Source organism: Ambystoma mexicanum, chromosome 7p (assembly GCF_040938575.1).
Source record: "Ambystoma mexicanum isolate Mex_15411 chromosome 7p, UKY_AmexF1_1, whole genome shotgun sequence".
In the NCBI taxonomy this organism is placed as follows: domain Eukaryota; kingdom Metazoa; phylum Chordata; class Amphibia; order Caudata; family Ambystomatidae; genus Ambystoma; species Ambystoma mexicanum.
This window is the reverse complement of record NC_090939.1, coordinates 872,058,105-872,076,013: the sequence shown is the minus strand read 5'-3', so window position 1 is coordinate 872,076,013 and position 17,909 is coordinate 872,058,105. Positions and strand designations below refer to the sequence as shown.

At 48.8% G+C, this 17,909-nt stretch overlaps 1 protein-coding gene across 3 annotated transcripts in view; it reads right to left on the bottom strand.

Moving 5' to 3' along the window:
* RPS6KA3 (ribosomal protein S6 kinase A3) overlaps nt 1-17,909 on the bottom strand; it is a 1,283,345-nt gene that overhangs the window by 183,885 nt on the left and 1,081,551 nt on the right. The gene's annotated exons all lie outside the window — the stretch shown is intronic.

The window sequence follows — 17,909 nt, the reverse complement described above, 5'->3', positions numbered from 1 at the left end:
AGTTGACCAAGCAATCCCAGATTTCTCTCTCGAGGCGGTAGGTGAGCTTATAGGAAGAACAAAAAGACAACAAGCTTCAAGGGTGCACAGGAGTACATCTCAAGCCCATCATCCAACCTCCTGCTTGCTAATTTTAGTACTCTCCAGTAAGTAACAGGCAGTGCCCACTCCGATACAGACATTCGCAGGAGCAGTAACTCTTCTGCCCTTCTCTAATCAGTGCTTTGACAGTTTGCATGCCTGTAGTCTCAGAATAAAATAATCACACACTTGATCCTCACAACCAATTCCCTTTCTTCTGTGCACACATCTTTCATGCCACTGTCAAGTCAGAGAGGTCGGAGGTCATTGGATTTTTTTGTTGTTGTCTGCATTAAAGGGTCACAAAATGTAGTGCTCTACCCACACAGTGGGAAGTACGGAACTTCAAGAGGTTAAAATTATAAACGTTAACCCAATCTTCTAACCTTATGTACAATACTTTTGGTATAGTGGCATGCGATAGTGAGGCTCAGTCTACACCAAACATTTTGAGGGCACCAGTCATGCTTATTCAGACAGGTCCTCTTCACATCTGTGTCATAGCGTCCCCCATGCACCTCATGTTACTACAGCCACATTAGTGAACTCGCTCCCGCTCAAAGGCAAGGTATGTAGGGCTCTTGGAGGACTGGTTCATGGTTTTCACCCTCTCCCTTGGTACTCCCCTCATTCATCTATACATAGTCAATCCCTGGCTCTGGCATTTCTACCAGTAGGTTTGGCAGTCTCAAATTACTTGCCTGGGAACTGGCAGGGGGCGTCTAAAACAATACCTGATTATTTAGTCTCCCATAATTCAAGGTCACGGTGGAGCTCATCTCTGGTCCATTACAAAACCATGCTCGAATTCTATCATCGCCCTTCAATGTACTAGAAACTGCCATCAATGGAAATGCTTATTACCAAAAGTGTTACGCTGGGACACTGAAGGCAATTATAAATGCTACCAGCCTAGCACGATATAACCAATAACTCCCCCTAATTCTTTAAAGACAGTAGAACTGATTCCCTACGTTGGGAAGGATCTGGAGACTCTTGAAGACCTGGAACTTGCAGAATTAATGGCTTCAAAGAAAACGAGGGGAAAGGGAGTAGGTTAGTGAGGGGCCAAACCCGTACGGCAAGGACACTAGTGTCGGGTTGGTTGCACAAAAACAGCAGAGCGTCCATAAGTCTACTGCACAGAACACAAAAAACTGATTCCAGTAATGATTAGCCCCAAGTCTTTCACCAGATAACTGTAGGTAATCAATTAGAGAGAACGTGTATAAAAATAAATCAGAAGAACTTGTCCTCAACAGTTAGACAGCTGAATATGGGTTTAAATGGCCTTGGATATTCACAGGTTCAAAGAGATGCCAGAAAACACCCTGCAGAGTGAGGAAAGCGGCAGGTTGGCTGCCTCCTACAGCGTTGATGGGCAGAGAGCCACGTGCTTCTGTGCGGCATTGACAAGAGCTGTGAGCTGCAATTGGCATGGGAAGTGCTGAAAGCCGTTGAAGGTCTGCAGCTGCTGGTAAACGCTGCGTTTCATGCAGCGTCGGGATGAAGCCATAAGCCGGCTTAGAAGGTCTGCAGCTGCGGGTATTTGCCACGTCACCTGGGGCGTCGGGAAGAAGCTGACAGCCGTGACCTCTGTGCGGCTTAATGGGCGCAAAAGTAGCGGCAATGAAAATGGGCCGAAGCTGATGAAAGTCCCTGTAAGTCCAACACAGGTGCCAAATCGGAAAGAAACCGGCTGTATGAAAACTGTCTGAATGCCAGCGAGAGCAGCAACCTCTGAACTAGGAAGCAGGCTGCTGACTCGCCAGCCAGCAAGGGTTCCAAGGAATCCGGATAAGACGGATGAAACAAAATGCCGAATGGAAGGGCTAAGCAAACAAACATGAATCGCTAGCTGGAAACTAGCGTTAAGCTTCAAGCAAAAACAAAACGCTAATCAGAAGCCCCGGCGTAGGTCACCACAGGGCTTAAGTAGAGGAGACACCCCCAACCATGTGACCGTACACGTGCATGTTTAGCAACGATTCCCTGGGAATCTCCCAGTAACTCTGTACCGAGAGTAAAAAGGTCTTGCAGCTGTTCTGGTTGCAAAGGACTGCATAACCCTACACTTCTTTTGCCTCTGCGCAATCACCTGTCAAGAAGCCTGCCTGGGTTTGGCAGGCATTACAAAAAGATTCTATGGCATGACAGGAGGCTTCATATTATGCATATCAAGCTTTACTCTGAAACCACAGCAGCAAAGAAAAAACCTCTACAAACAGAAAAGTTTCAACAACAGAACTAGATAGAGTTCAATGTCAATGCATGGGGAACTCCCCAAACCATCATGGGGGACAGGTCATGCCCTGCAGGGGACCAATGAGCAGGGACCCTCCTCTATATATGTCCTTTACTCTAACTCCTCTTTCTTTGCTGCTGACACCACAGCTAAGCCACTCCTTTTAGTTGTGCTTTGCATGTTAGTCAGTGGTTGCCATTTGAATTTGTGTATCATATATATATATATATATATATATATATATATATATATATATATATATATATATATATATATATATATATATATATATATATATATATATATATATATATATATATATATATATATATATATATATGTGCTTTACTGCCCTTGGGAATTGTGTTCCTTATTTTAAGTTTATGGTTGCAGTATTGCATTGAACTGCCACTTCGCGGGGGCTAGTGTTGGGAATCTTTCTCTTATGGAGCAGCACTCTAATACATGTTGGTTCGTAGCACTATATAAATTAAGAATTTTGGATGTCAGTGCTCTTATACCTGTGGCTTCGTAGCGCTATATAACTGCTCAATTATTAATGCTCAATTGTTCAATTTAGACACAACAAGGTACAAGATTGATGGGAAGTTGTTTCCTTTTTTCTTATACGCTGCCCCAGGCCCAGGGTGAGCAGCGCTATGATACCTGCTGGTTCATAGCATATATATATATATATATATATATATATATATATATATATATATATGATACATTACTCACCGTAATCGTATTTCTGATGCTTGTATCTGCTTAGATTCACATGCTGTGCATAGGCCGACATCTAGTGGAAGCTGCGGAGTATTACAGTTTGTTTTTCGAAACTCGAAAATGGGCATCGACACAGGCGTGCCAGTAATACTATCCCTAGTGTGACGTCCACTGTACCCAAGATCCCTCACGCGTCTAGGATCCTCAGATTGTATTTTTTCTGACATGAGGAAGCATGAGGAGTAGCGTGAGTACAGATAATCCAAGCAGATAGACAGAAAGGTAAGACTACAAGCAATCATGCGCCTTCTCTCGGAGGGGAGGAAGGGTGGGTCGCATGTGAATCTAAGCAGATACAAGCATCAGAAATACGATTACGGTGAGTAATGTATCCCTTCTGAGGCTTGTGGAATCTGCTTAGATCACATGCTGTGCATAGATTAGCGAGCAGTACCAGAAGAAGGAGGTGGGATGTGAGAAGGGTCATGAGCAAACAGGTGTCTTAGAACCGCTTGTCCCACTTGTGTATCTGTCTTGGAATGAGTGTCAATGCAGTAATGCTGAGTAAAAGTGTGAATAGAGCTCCAAGTAGCTGCTTTGCAAATGGTGTCGAGGGGAACATTTGCAATGAAAGCCAGAGTGGCACCAATGCCTCTAGTAGAGTGGGCCCTTGGCGTAAAAGGCAGAGTCTTTTCAGAGAGAGAGTAACACAGCTGTATACAGTTGATAATCCACTTCGAGATAGCGCCCTTAGAGACGCGATCCCCCTCTCTGCCTGTAGCTACGGAAACAAACAGTTGATCTGTTTTCCTTAGCGGTCTGGTTTTATTTACATAGTATAGGACCGCCCTACGCACATCTAGGGTGTGTAGTTTCACCTCAGCCGAGCTTTGCGGGTTTTGGAAGAAAGCCGGAAGCTCGATGGACTGGTTTACATGGAACTTGGATATGAATTTAGGTGAGAACCTAGGGTGTGTGCGTAAAACCAGTTTGTCCTTGTGGATAGTAAAGAAAGGATCCTGCACTGACAGAGCCTGAATTTCACTGACCCTTCTTATGGAGGTAATGGCTACTAAGAAGGCCGTTTTATAAGTCAGGTGTTTGAGACTACTTTTATGCATGGGTTCGAATGGGGGTCCCATGAGCTTAGCTAGCACCACGTTGAGGTCCCATCCTGGCGGTGGGTTCGAAATAGGAGGGTGAAGTCTCTTTACTCCTTCCATGAAGGCTTTAACCACTGGTACTTTCCACCACGAGACCTTGTTATGGGATGTGGTGTAAGCCGAGAGGGCTGCCAGGTGTACTTTAAGCGAGTTAAAAACCAACCCTGCATCTAGCAGGTGGAGAATGTATGTCACAACGTTGGAAGGAGTGCAATCAACCGGGTTGATTTGTTTATTCTGGCACCAGATAACGAATCTTTTCCACTTATCAAAGTAACAGTGCCTTGTATTTGGTTTCCTGGACTCTTTTAGAATGTCCATACACCTCTGTGGTAATTTGAGATGTCCAAACTCTATGACTTCAGGAGCCATGCTGCTAGGTTCATAGAGTTGGGTTCCTGATGCACTGTTTGACCCTGTTGCTGGGACAGTAGGTTGTACCAGGCTGGGAGTCTGATGGGCTCGCACACCGCCATCCTGCGTAGGTGTGGAAACCATGGTTGTCTCGCCCACATGGGAGCAACTAGGATGAGCGTCATCGATTCCTTGTTCATTTTGTACACCACTTTCCTGATGAGGAGTTGGTGGAAAAGCGTACGCAAACATCCCTGACCAGTTCATCCACAGGGCATTCCCTTGGGAGTCTGGCTGGGGGAACCTGGATGCAAATCCTGGGCATTGTTTGTTTTCGCTTGTGGCGAATAGGTCTATAGTGGGGAAACCCCACTGAGAGAAGAGATCTTCTACTATGTTTCTGTGAAGGACCCATTCGTGTTCTTCTGGGAGGGAGTCTCTGCTTAGAGCATCCGCTAGGGAATTGAGCTCCCCTGGAACATGTTGTGATGACAGGAAGATGTTCTGTCTGAGTGCCCATATCCATATTTTCTGGGCAAGCTTGGACAGATTTGGCGAACGAGTCCCCCCTTGCTTGTTCAGATAGAACATGGCTGTCGTGCTGTCCGTCCTGATTTGCACCGACAAGTTCAGTAGATGGGGCTCGAACGCCTTTAGCGCTCGGAATACTGCCAGAAGCTCTAGCAGATTGATGTGGTTCTTGGCTACTGAGTGAGACCAGAGACCCTGAGCTGTGTGGTGGAGATGGTGAGCTCCCCACCCAGTCAGGCATGCATCTGTAGTCACCACGGCTTGTACTTCGGGATCGTAAAAGGGTTTCCCCTTTGCGAGATTCTCTCTTGTCCACAGTGTAGGCTCTGTACGAGTGTTGGCGAAACGACCACTAGATCGTCCCACTGACCACTTGCCTGAGACCACTGTTTCGCCAACCATTCTTGCATGGGACGCATGCGCAGACGCGCGTGGGGGACCAGGTAAATGCATGACGCCATCATGCCCAGTAACCGCATAGCTTTGCGTACTGTTATCTGTTGACCTGACTGATAATGCGGAATTTGCAGAAGTATATTCCGAATTCTCTCTTCCGAAGGGAAGGTCAATCCTTTCTGAGTATCTAGGATAGCTCCTAGAAACTGTTTTGAGGTGCTTGGCACCAGACTTGACTTTTTCTCGTTGATAGAGAAGCCTAATTCGTGGAGGAGGTCGATAGTCCTCTGAATGTTCGACCTGCAAATTCCTGGGGTTTCCCCCGTTATGAGCCAGTCGTCCAGATAAGGGTACACCGGGATTGCCTCCCTGCGTAGGTGTGCAGCTGCCACCGCCAGTACCTTGGTGAATACCCTTGGTGCTGAAGCTATCCCGAAGGGCAGTACCTTGAATTGGTAGTGGCGACTGTCCACCTTGAAGCGTAAGTACTTTCTGTGCGCTGGGAGCATGGAAATATGAAAATAAGCATCTTTCATATCCAAGGTTGCCATGTAATCCCCCTTTTTTAGGAGGGGGATTACCTCTTGTAGCGTGGTCATACGGAATTTTTGGGGCTTGACATACTTGTTGGCAGGCCGTAAGTCCAATACTGGGCGCATTGTCAAATCTTTCTTTGGCACAAGGAAGTAAGTTGAATATATACCCTTGTTTACCTGGTGTCCTGGGACGAGTTCTATCGCGTCCTTTTATAGCAGAATGGCGATCTCCTCGAGAAGGATCCTTTGATGCTCTAGGGAGTGCACTCTTTGTCGTGGAGGATGGTTCCGGGGACGCTGCAGTAGTTCTATACAATATCCTGCGGATACTGTTGACAGCACCCATCTGTCTGAGGTGATCCCTTCCCAAGCTTGGGTGAAGGTGGAAATGCGTCCCCCTACTGGGGTTGCGTGACAAGGGACCCTGAACTGAGCGTCACTGTTTTGGTGGAGGCGTGCCACCTCCCTTGTTGGGGCTGCCTCTGCCTCTTCCACGACCTCTCTTGTTACCCCTGCCGTAACTCTGGGTAGACTGCTGGTTGTTATTCCATTGTGTACCCTGTCCCTGGGCATAGTTGCCTCTTTGTGAATTTTGGCCGCGTGGGCGACGAAAATTACTGTTCCCCCTCTGGTTAGGGGGTTTGTTGGTAAGCTGGCCAAGGGATTTGAGAGTCTCATATTCATCTTTGGCATTTTTAAGTGCGTCTTCGACCGCTTTCCCAAACAATAGGTCGGGTTCCACTGGCTTGTCTATTAAAGAAGCCTGGGTTTCTGTCTTGAATCCCGACTGCCGTAACCACGCATGTCTCTTGATAACAGTACCCTCTGCTATCAATCTCCCTGCGTTGTCAGCGGCGTCGAAAGTTGCTTTTAAAATGCAACCAGACACGGCTCTCCCCTCTGCCGAGATCCGAGCCAGCTGGCCCTTTAACGGTTCTGGAGCAGAGGCAATGAGCGCCGCGACTTCTTCCCATTGATGGCAATTGTACTAGCCAACAGGGTGGTGGAATTCGCAATCCTTGCTTGGTAGGCGGACGTTGAGGCTACCTTCCTGCCAAACCCGTAAAGTTTTTTGCTCTCCTTGTCGGGAGGAGCTTCTGATGAAGATAAGGGCGTGCCAGCCCTTTTTCTAGTGTTGGTAACCACTAGGGAATCTGGTTTAAGATGTCCCCTTATATACAGAGGGTCAGACTGGGCTGCCCGGAAAATCTTTTCAATTCTGGGGTTGACAGCTCTGGTGAGGTTAGGATTCACCAGGGAAGGATCTATTCTTCGTTGGATGGACTTGAGGATAGGGATGGTCTGAGCGACCGGTCTCCTTTCTCCTACAAACTCCTCCGCGAAGTCCCTTTCCTCCTGTACACCGTGGGTGTCGATGTGGAAATGTTCCGCTGCTCGAGCGAGAACCTCGTTGAGGAGGGGCTGGTTATCAACTGGAGAGTCGGTAACTGGGGCTTCGCTTTGTACTGGGGAATCTACTCTGTAAATTTCCTGCTCATTTTCTCCCTCCTCCAGGTCCTCATCCTCTGCAAGGTAATCTGTCCCGGTTTGTTCTTCCATAAATTCAAACTCCTGGTCCTCTTCAGGGAAAACTTGTCCCTGGAAACTGGGGAGTGGAGTAGAATATGGAATGGAGTAAGGCTGAACCTCGAAGGGTTCAGGTCTTTCGAACCGTGGCTTTTTACTTAGCGGGATAGGATCGGAGGAGCCTGAGGGTGTGGCCCCTTGAGGGTTATATGAAAGAAAATGTTCTGGGTTCTTATCATAAAAATCAGCCAAGGAAGACATCCTAGACATAACCCTGTCTATGTCTTCACTGGACCATTCCCTGGAACAGGGTATTACTTTAGTAGGTGATGATTTATGGGACTTTTCAAGGGTAGACTTGTGTTTGGTTGTCTGCCTAGGGTGAGAGGATGGCTTTACAGGAGTGGAAGGCTGTGCTTTCCGCTGTTTCCCCCCCCTCCCCGTGCGTGGAAAAATGTTTTCCCTGTCCCTTGGAGGCCCCAGAGACTTTCGACGCCTGGCGCCGAGGGTCTGGAGAGGTATCTGTGTGCTTTCGTGGGGCCTCACTGGTGTTAACCGCGGTCTCGGTATCTTGGAGCGCGGCCTGGGGGTGGAAGTCGTCTTCGGACGATCGAACTTCCGTTAATGTGTGTAGCGAGGCACTCTTGGCAAGAGTGGATGATTGCCTTGCGTCGTGAGGTGATCTCGATCGAGAGCGCCCAGAGGACACCGAGTCGGACCGTTCTTTTTGTGCCTCTTTCCGTGAAGTCGACGTTGTCGAGGTCCGGTTGGTCTTAGTGTGTTTAGTGTGTGTTAGGTGTGTAGCGCTTGCGTCGCCGGAGGTCTTCCCCATAGCCGCCCTGCCGGACGACCTTCCGAGGTCGGGGACCTGCGCTCGCCGGCTGTCTTTCGACGCCGTAATGCCCTCGCCGTCCGAAAGTACGGCGTCGCTGCCATCGCTGAAGGTGCCCTCCGCTGCCATGGCCTCCTGCCTGGCGTGGTGGGCCCAACGCTTTGTCGAACGGTCCTTAAGTGTCTTAGGTTTAAACCTACTACACGCTCTGCAGTTCGCTTCGGGGTGATCCCTTGGCAAGCAGAGATTGCACGTGGCGTGCCTCTCGACCCAAGGGTATTTGCGATTGCACTTGGGGCAGAATTGAAAAGGGGTACCCTCCATACGCACCTTAAGGCAGCGGGCTGCTAAGTGTAGGAATATATAAAATGTAACTATATATCAAGAGTGAAGAGTATGTACCACCCCCCACTCTCCCTACTTGTAAGGGCCGAGGCCAGCGGCCTACTAGGCCCGGGCCGAGGCCAGCGGCCTTCCGAGGCCCAGATCCGTCGTGCAGCAGTCGACGGTCGATGACTTCTCCAGCCGTCGTCGAGGTCGAGGGTCGACGTTGGGGTGGGGAAGGGAATGAATAAGAATATAATTATAATAACAGCAAAAGTATGGCTAAGGCCAGGGAACTCCGCAAGATGCTTCCGACCAGTATGGCGGAAAAAAACAATCTGAGGATCCTAGACGCGTGAGGGATCTTGGGTACAGTGGACGTCACACTAGGGATAGTATTACTGGCACGCCTGTGTCGACGCCCATTTTCGAGTTTCGAAAAACAAACTGTAATACTCCGCAGCTTCCACTAGATGTCGGCCTATGCACAGCATGTGATCTAAGCAGATTCCACAAGCCTCAGAAATATATATATATATATATATATATATATATATATATATATATATATATATATATATATATATAATACATTACTCACCGTAATCGTATTTCTGATGCTTGTATCTGCTTAGATTCACATGCTGTGCATAGGCCGACATCTAGTGGAAGCTGCGGAGTATTACAGTTTGTTTTTCGAAACTCGAAAATGGGCGTCGACACAGGGCGTGCCAGTAATACTATCCCTAGTGTGACGTCCACTGTACCCAAGATCCCTCACGCGTCTAGGATCCTCAGATTGTATTTTTTCCTGACATGAGGTAGCATGAGGAGTAGCGCGAGTACAGATAATCCAAGCAGATAGACAGAAAGGTAAGACTACAAGTAATCATGCGCCTTCTCTCGGAGGGGAGGGTCGCATGTGAATCTAAGCAGATACAAGCATCAGAAATACGATTACGGTGAGTAATGTATCCCTTCTTAGGGTTGTGGAATCTGCTTAGATCACATGCTGTGCATAGATTAGCGAGCAGTACCAGAAGAAGGAGGTGGGATGTGAGAAGGGTCATGAGCAAATAAGTGTCTTAGAACCGCTTGTCCCACTTGTGTATCTGCCTTGGAATGGGTGTCAATGCAGTAATGCTGAGTAAAAGTGTGAATAGAGCTCTAAGTAGCTGCTTTGCAAATGGTGTCAAGGGGTACATTTGCAATGAAAGCCAGAGTGGCCCCAAGACCTCTAGTAGAGTGGGCCCTTGGCGTAAAAGGCAGTCTCTTTTCAGAGAGTGAGTAACACAGCTGGATACAGTTAATAATCCACTTCGAGATGGCACCTTTAGAGACGCGATCCCCCCTCTCTGCCTGTAGCTACGGAGACAAACAGTTGATCTGTTTTCCTTAGCGGTCTGGTTTTATTTACATAGTAGAGGACCGCCCTACGCACATCTAGGGTGTGTCGTTTCACCTCAGTCGAGCTTTGCGGGTTCTGGAAGAAAGCCGGAAGCTCGATGGACTGGTTTACATGGAATTTTGATATAAATTTAGGTGAGAACCTAGGGTGTGTGCGTAAAAAAGTTTGTCTTTATGGATAGTAAAGAAGGGATCCTGCACTGACAGAGCCTGAATTTCACTGACCCTTCTTATAGAAGTAATAGCTACTAAGAAGGCCGTTTTATAAGTCAGGTGTTTGAGACTGCTTTTATGCATGGGTTCGAAAGGGGGGCCCATGAGCTTGGCTAGCACCACATTAAGGTCCCACCCTGGTGGTGGGTTTGAAATAGGAGGGTGAAGTCTCTTTACTCCTTCCATGAAGGCTTTAACTACTGGTACTTTCCACCACAAAACCTTGCTATGGGAAGTGGTGTATGCCGACAGGGCTACCAGGTGTACTTTCAGTGAGTTAAAAACCAATCCTGCATCTAGCAGGTGGAGCATGTATGTAACAATAGTGGAAGGAGTGCAATCAACTGGGTTGATTTGTCTACTCTGGCACCAGATAACAAACCTCTTCCACTTGTCAAAGTAACAGTGCCTTGTGTTTGGTTTCCTAGATTCCTTTAGGATGTCCATACACCTCTGTGGTAAACTGAGCTCTCCAAACTCTATGACCTCAGGAGCCATGCTGCCAGGTTCATTGAGTTGGGTTGCTAGTGCACTGTTTGACCTTGGTGCTGGGACAGTAGGTTGTACCAGGCTGGAAGTTTGATGGGCTCGCACACCGCCATCCTGCGTAGGTGTGGGAACCACGGTTGTCTTGCCCACATGGGAGCAACTAGGACGAGCGTCATCGACTCCCTGTTCATCTTGTTCACCACTTTCCTGATGAGAGGAGTTGGTGGAAAAGCGTACGCAAACATCCCTGACCAGTTCATCCACAGGGCGTTCCCCTGGGAGTCTGGTTGGGGGAACCTGGATGCAAATCCTGGACATTGTCCGTTTTCGCTTGTGGCGAATAAGTCTATAGTGGGGAAACCCCACTGAGAGAAGAGATCTTCTACGACCTCTCTGTGAAGAACCCATTCGTGTTCCTCTGGGAGGGAGTCTCTGCTCAGAGCATCCGCTAGGGAATTGAGCTCCCCTGGAACATGTTGTGATGACAGGAAGATGTTCCGTCTGAGTGCCCATATCCAGATTTTCTGGGCAAGCTTGGACAGATTTGGCGAGCGAGTCCCTCCTTGCTTGTTCAGGTAGAACATGGCTGTAGTGCTGTCCGTCCGGATTTGCACTTGCAGGTTTAGTAGGTGGGGCTCGAACGCCTGAAGCGCTCTGAATACTGCCAGAAGCTCTAGCAGGTTGATGTGATTCTTGGCCACTGAGTGAGACCAGAGACCCTGAGCTGTGTGGTGGAGATGGTGAGCTCCCCACCCCGTTAGGCATGCATCTGTAGTGACTACTGCCTGTACTTCGGGATCATAAAAGGGTTTCCCCTGTGCGAGATTTTCTCTTGTCCACCAGTGAAGGCTTTGTACCAGTGTTGGCGAAACGACCACTAGATCGTCCCACTGACCACTTGCCTGAGACCACTGTTTCGCCAACCATTCCTGCATGGGACGCATGCGCAGGCGCGCGTGGGGGACCAGGTAAATGCATGACGCCATCATGCCCAGTAAACGCATTGCTTTGCGTACCGTTATTTGTTGACCGGACTGATAATGCGGAATTTGCAGTAGTATATTCTGAATTCTTTCTCTGAAGGAAAGGTCAACCCCTCCTGGGTATCCAGGATTGCTCCTAGGAATTGCTTTGAGGTGCTTGGCACCAGGCTTGACTTCTTCTCGTTGATTGAGAAGCCTAACTCGTGGAGGAGGTTGATAGTCCTTTGAATGTTTGTCCTGCAAATTCCTGGGGTTTCCCCCGTTATGAGCCAGTCGTCCAGATAAGGGTACACTGGGATTGCCTCCCTGCGTAGGTGTGCAGCCGCCACCGCCAGTACCTTGGTGAATACCCTTGGTGCTGAAGCTATCCCGAAGGGCAGTACCTTGAATCGGTAGTGGCGACTGTCCACATTGAAGCGCAAGTACTTTCTGTGCGCTGGGAACATGGAAATATGAAAATAAGCATCTTTCATATCCAAGGTTGCCATGTAATCCCCCTTTTTTAGGAGGGGGATTACCTCTTGTAGCGTGGTCATACGAAATTTTTGGGGCTTGACATACTTGTTGGCAGGCCGTAAGTCCAATACTGGACGCATTGTCAAGTCTTTCTTTGGCACAAGGAAGTAAGTTGAATAAATACCCTTGTTTACCTGGTGTCCCGGGACGAGTTCCATCGCGTCCTTTTGTAGAAGAATGGCGATCTCCTTGAGGAGAATCTTCTGATGTTCTAAGGACTGTACTCTTTGTCGTGGAGGATGGTTCCGGGGACGCTGCAGTAGCTCTATACAATATCCCGTGGATACTGTTGACAGCACCCATCTGTCTGATGTGATCCCTTCCCAAGCCTGGGTGAAGTTTGAAATGCGTCCCCCTACTGGGGTTGCGTGAGAAGGGACCCTGAACTGAGCGTCACTGCTTTGGTGGAGGCGTGCCGCCTCCCTTGCTGGGGCTGCCTCTGCCTTTACCACGACCTCTCTTATTACCTCTGCAGTAACCCTGGGTAGACTGTTGGTTGTTGTTCCACTGTGTACCCTGCCCCTGGGAATAGTTAGATCCTCTCTGGGAATTTTGGCCGCGTGGGCGACGAAAATTACTATTCCCTCTCTGGTTAGGGGGTTTATTGGTTAACCGGCCAAGGGATTTGAGTGTCTCGTATTCGTCCTTGGCTTTTTTCAGTGCGTCTTCGACCGCCTTACCAAACAACAGATCGGCTTCCACCGGTTTGTCTAACAATGATGCCTGAGTTTCTGCCTTAAAACCAGACTGCCGTAACCACGCATGTCTCTTGATAACAGTACCTTCTGCTATCAATCTGCCTGCGTTGTCCGCGGCGTCGAAGGTTGCTTTCAAAATGCAACCAGACACGGCTCTACCCTCTGCGGAAATCCAAGCTAATTGGCCCTTTAATGGTTCAGGAGCAGAGGCTATGAGAGCCGCGACTTCTTCCCACTGATGGCAGTTGTAGCTGGCCAACAGGGTGGTGGAGTTAGCAATCCTTGCTTGATAGGCGGACGTTGAGGCTACCTTCTTGCCGAAACCGTATAGTTTTTTGCTCTCCTTGTCGGGAGGAGCTTCTGACGAAGACAAGGGTGTGCCAGCCCTCTTACAAATGTTGGTGACAACTAGGGAGTCTGGTTTCAGATGTCCTCTTATATAGAGAGGGTCAGACTGTGCTGCCCTGAAAAGTTTTTCAACCCTGGGATTGACTGCTCTGGTGAGGTTTGGGTTCACCAGGGACGGATCTATTCTCCGCTGAATGGATTTAAGGATAGGGATGGTCTGGGCAACAGGCCTCCTTTCTCCCACTAACTCTTCTGCGAAGTCCCTTTCCTCCTGTACACCGTGGGTGTCAATGTGGAAATGTTCTGCTGCGCGAGCGAGAACCTCATATAGGAGGGGTTGGTTATCGACCGGGGAGTCGGTAACCGGGGCTTCGTTCTCTACCGGGGAATCTACTCTGTATGTTTCCGGGTCATCCTCTTCTTCCTCCTGGTCCTCATCATCCCCATAGTAGCCCGTCCCGGTTTGCTCTTCTATCAACCCAAATTCTTGGTCTTCACAAAAGGAAGCCTCTCCTTGATACCGCGAGTATGGTCTTGCGTAAGGTTGTACCTCGAAGGGTTCGGACCTCATCAGAGTTTCAAACCGGGCCTTCTTACTCGGGGGGGGGGGGGGATAGGATCAGTAGAGCCTGAGGGTGTGGCCCCTTGTGAATCATACGAGAGGAAATGTTCTGGATTTGTATCATAAAAATCAGCCAAAGAAGACATTCTTGACATGACCCTATCTATGTCTTCACTGGACAATTTTTTGGAACTGGGAATGACTCTCTCAGCAAGTCTATGGGATTTATCTCGAGTAGCTTTGCTGGTTGTGGACCTATCAGCAGACCTGGGCTTGTCTGTCTGTTTAGGGGGGTGGAGTGTTTCACAGGTGTGGAAGAATGTACAGGTAGTTTCTTCTGCCGTTTTCCCCCCTCCCCGTGCGTAGAAAAATGTTTTCCCTGTCCCTTAGTGGCTCCAGAGTTTTTCGACGCCTGGCGTCGAGGATCGGGAGAAGTGTCCCTGTCCTTCGAGCGTGGGGCCTCGCTGGCTTTAATTGCGGGCTCCGACTCCTGGAGCGCGGCCTGGGGGTGGAAGTCGTCTTCGTCTTCCGACGATCAAACTTCTGTTAGCCTAGGGAGCGAGGCACTCTTGGCAAGAGTGGATGATTGCCTGGAGTCATGCGGCGATCTTGATCGAGAGCGCCCAGAGGACACCGAATCGGACCGTTCTGTCTGTGCCTCTTTCCGAGAACTCGACCTCGTAGAGTCTCGGTTGGACTTAGTGTGTTAAGTGTGTGTGTAGTATGTGAAGCGCTTGTGTCGCCGGGGGTCTTCCCCGTAGCCGCCCTGCCGGACAACCTTCCGAGGTCGGGGACCTGCGCTCGGCTGTCTTTCGACGCCGTAATGCCCTCGCCGTCCGAAAGTACGGCGTTGCTGCCATCGCTGAAGGCGCCCTCCGCTGCCATGGCCGCCTGCCTGGCGTGGTGGGCCCAACGCTTCGTCGAACGGTCCTTAAGTGTCTTAGGTTTAAACCTACTACACGCTCTGCAGTTTGCTTTGGGGTGGTCCCTCGGCAAGCGGAGATTGCACGTGGCGTGCCTGTCGACCCAAGGGTATTTGCGATTGCACTTGGGGCAGAATTGAAAAGGGGTACCTTCCATACGCACCTTGAGGCAGCGGGCTGTTAAGTGTAGGAAATGTATAAGGTGTACCTATATACCAAGAGTGTAGAGTATGTACCACCCCCCACTCTCCCTACTTGCAGGGCCGAGGCCAGCGGCCTACCAGGCCCGGGCCGAGGCCAGCGGCCTTCCGAGGCCCAAATCCGTCGTGCAGCAGCCGACGGTAGATTTCTTCTCCAGCCGGCGTCGAGTGTCGAAGTTCGACGTTGGGGTGGGGAAGGATGTCTATAGATTATTATTATTTTAAATTCTAGCAAAAGTATGGCTAGGGCCAGGGGACTCCGCAAAATGCTTCCGACCAGTATGGCGGAAAAAAACAATCTGAGGATCCTAGACGCGTGAGGGATCTTGGGTACAGTGGACGTCACACTAGGGATAGTATTACTGGCACGCCCTGTGTCGACGCCCATTTTCGAGTTTCGAAAAACAAACTGTAATACTCCGAAAAACAAACTAATACTCCGCAGCTTCCACTAGATGTCGGCCTATGCACAGCATGTGATCTAAGCAGATTCCACAAGCCTCAGAAATATATATATCATATATATATATATATTAAAAAAATGCTAAATTGTTCAATTATACCCAATGACATACGGGGGGGTCCCCCCGTTAAAGGACACATTATGGGAAAGTGCAAGTTTCCACATGTCCCCTTGCGCGCATTGACAACAGCTTTGCTTACTGATGCGCAGGTCAGGGGAGCGCCATGTGCCATCTCCCTTACATTTTAGTAATGAAATATAAAAATACAATGTCTCTCACTGTTTGTGGGTATATTGTATCAGACTTTCGGCACCTGCTCGGCTTCAGGTTTCACCTGAGTTTGGATGCGAGGGTTGTTCCCTGGCGGGCTGTTGGTTTTCATACCCTGCTAGGGTAAACAGCTGGTGCTGCGCTTGCTCAGCGTATTCCTTTGTTACAGCAATGGTTAAGCTGTGTGTGAAGCATTAACACTCCCCTTTGTTAAAAGAATTATTTTGTTTTATTTATTTTTCCCATTTTATCCTTCAAAGAAAAAAGACAGGGGTTGGTGGAGGTGGTCGTTAAATGACCTAGAGGGGGCTTGGGCCTTCCTATCCAGCCATCATGCAGGTGCAATCCTGTACTGACATGAAAATCAGGTCCCTTTACGGGAGAAAGAATGTCTGGTTAGTTACCCCTCTCTCTATTTTTCCCATTAGGTAGGTTCAGGACAACTGAGTCAGTTTGCGTCCCTTAGGTTTCTCCTCCCCTAAAGGGGTCAGGTACGCAGGTTAAAGGGAGTACCCACAGTTCTGGTCTGTTCCTCAGCCTGTTTTCTTAGTATATATCTCTGCTACTGCATGGTCCTCGTTTCTGTGACAGATAATTTGGAGGACCCTACTTGCCTTCATGAGGCGCCAACGACCTTAGCCGCCTTTCCCTCATTAAGGGGACAGTCCTGGGAGGCAGTGCCATCCTCTTGTTTTGTGAGATAACCCTCTCGACATTGATTGCACAGTCAATGGCATCCTTCTTTGCCCGGGGGCAAATAAAGGGGAGGACCCTACGAAGGAAGAGTGTTTAACCCAGTTGGCTCAGCTGGCTAAAGAGGGATGTAACCTCTATTTTCACTATTTGATGTGCAAATGCTGGCCTACTTGTTTGAGATCTGTTTGCCTGCTCGGCAACAACGACCCCTCTGCTCTTACGGAGCAGCGTAATTACCCCCCTTGTGAGGAGGGATGGCTCGAGGGCAACGCATTCCTCAGAGGAAAAACAATACAATCCAGGTTCGGATTATAATACTAGCACTTGAACATGTGCGGATCATGAAGGGCTGGATTATAAGAGCGATTGTCTGCTCGGCATTGATGAAACGCTTTCATGGCCACAGGATGACGCAAGCCCTTTTTTTCCTAAGTCTACCTATCCGGTAGAAGGTGCATCAAGGGGTGCACACAATTACTCCTCTGCTCGAAATTCTTGAGCACGGTGCTTTTTGTTCCTTTGGGATTGTGCCGACAGGAGTCCTGCTAGTCATTAGATATCTCATGTAATGCCACTGGTGTTCACCAGGTTTTTCGTAAATTATGTTCACCTCAAACCCCTCGGTGTTGCTGTAGGGTAACAAGGATCCAATTAGCGCACTCCCTCTGTCAATTTTCCCTTGCCCTCATTTAGAAGGGGCGGTGATACAGTTAGAGATGTCCCTTCCGCGATCACGGAGTTTGTTCTTGGTTTTAGGAACGACATTGTAACTCTGCATCTTATCCTTTGGGATGATAGAATGTACTTAAGTAAGAAGTTAGCCATCTTCTCCCCTGGAAAGGGAGATTTTCCCCTTAGCTAGCTAACCTACATGGGCAGATGGCCAGCTCTTTCCGTGTCATTGTTCCAAGCATCCTCGGGAGAATCTATCATTCTCGCATTTAGATCAGCCTTTGGAATGGTTACCCAACTCTGTTGCACTCAAGAGCCTTTCTCTAAGATCAATTCCAGTTAGCTCCAAGACTGTAGCAACATATGGTCAATCAGGATTTCGGTCCGATAACTCAGCAAGCACAGCAGTCGCTTTGACATCTGTGCAGAGCTTGCGATGCAGGATCCAATCTCAGCAGAGCCAATCTCAGCCTTTCATCCTTCCGAGATTGATAAATGAGCGCCACACTCCCTGTGCTATGACAAGCAAGGCTCGGATTCCTGAAGGTTTATAGTGCTTTATGAAAGCTACATTATTCACTCCCTTTTTTAGCCTCGATCTTGTACGGTTGGAGTCCCGATTGAGTGATCTCTTTTTTCCTTGTAAGAAGGTGGATGCCAGTGCACTGTCTTCGGACGGTTCCTCCGGGATTGCTCAGTTCCTTTTGAGTGTGTTTTCCTCCTGTGCTAGGATAGCAGGGGTTGCAAGTT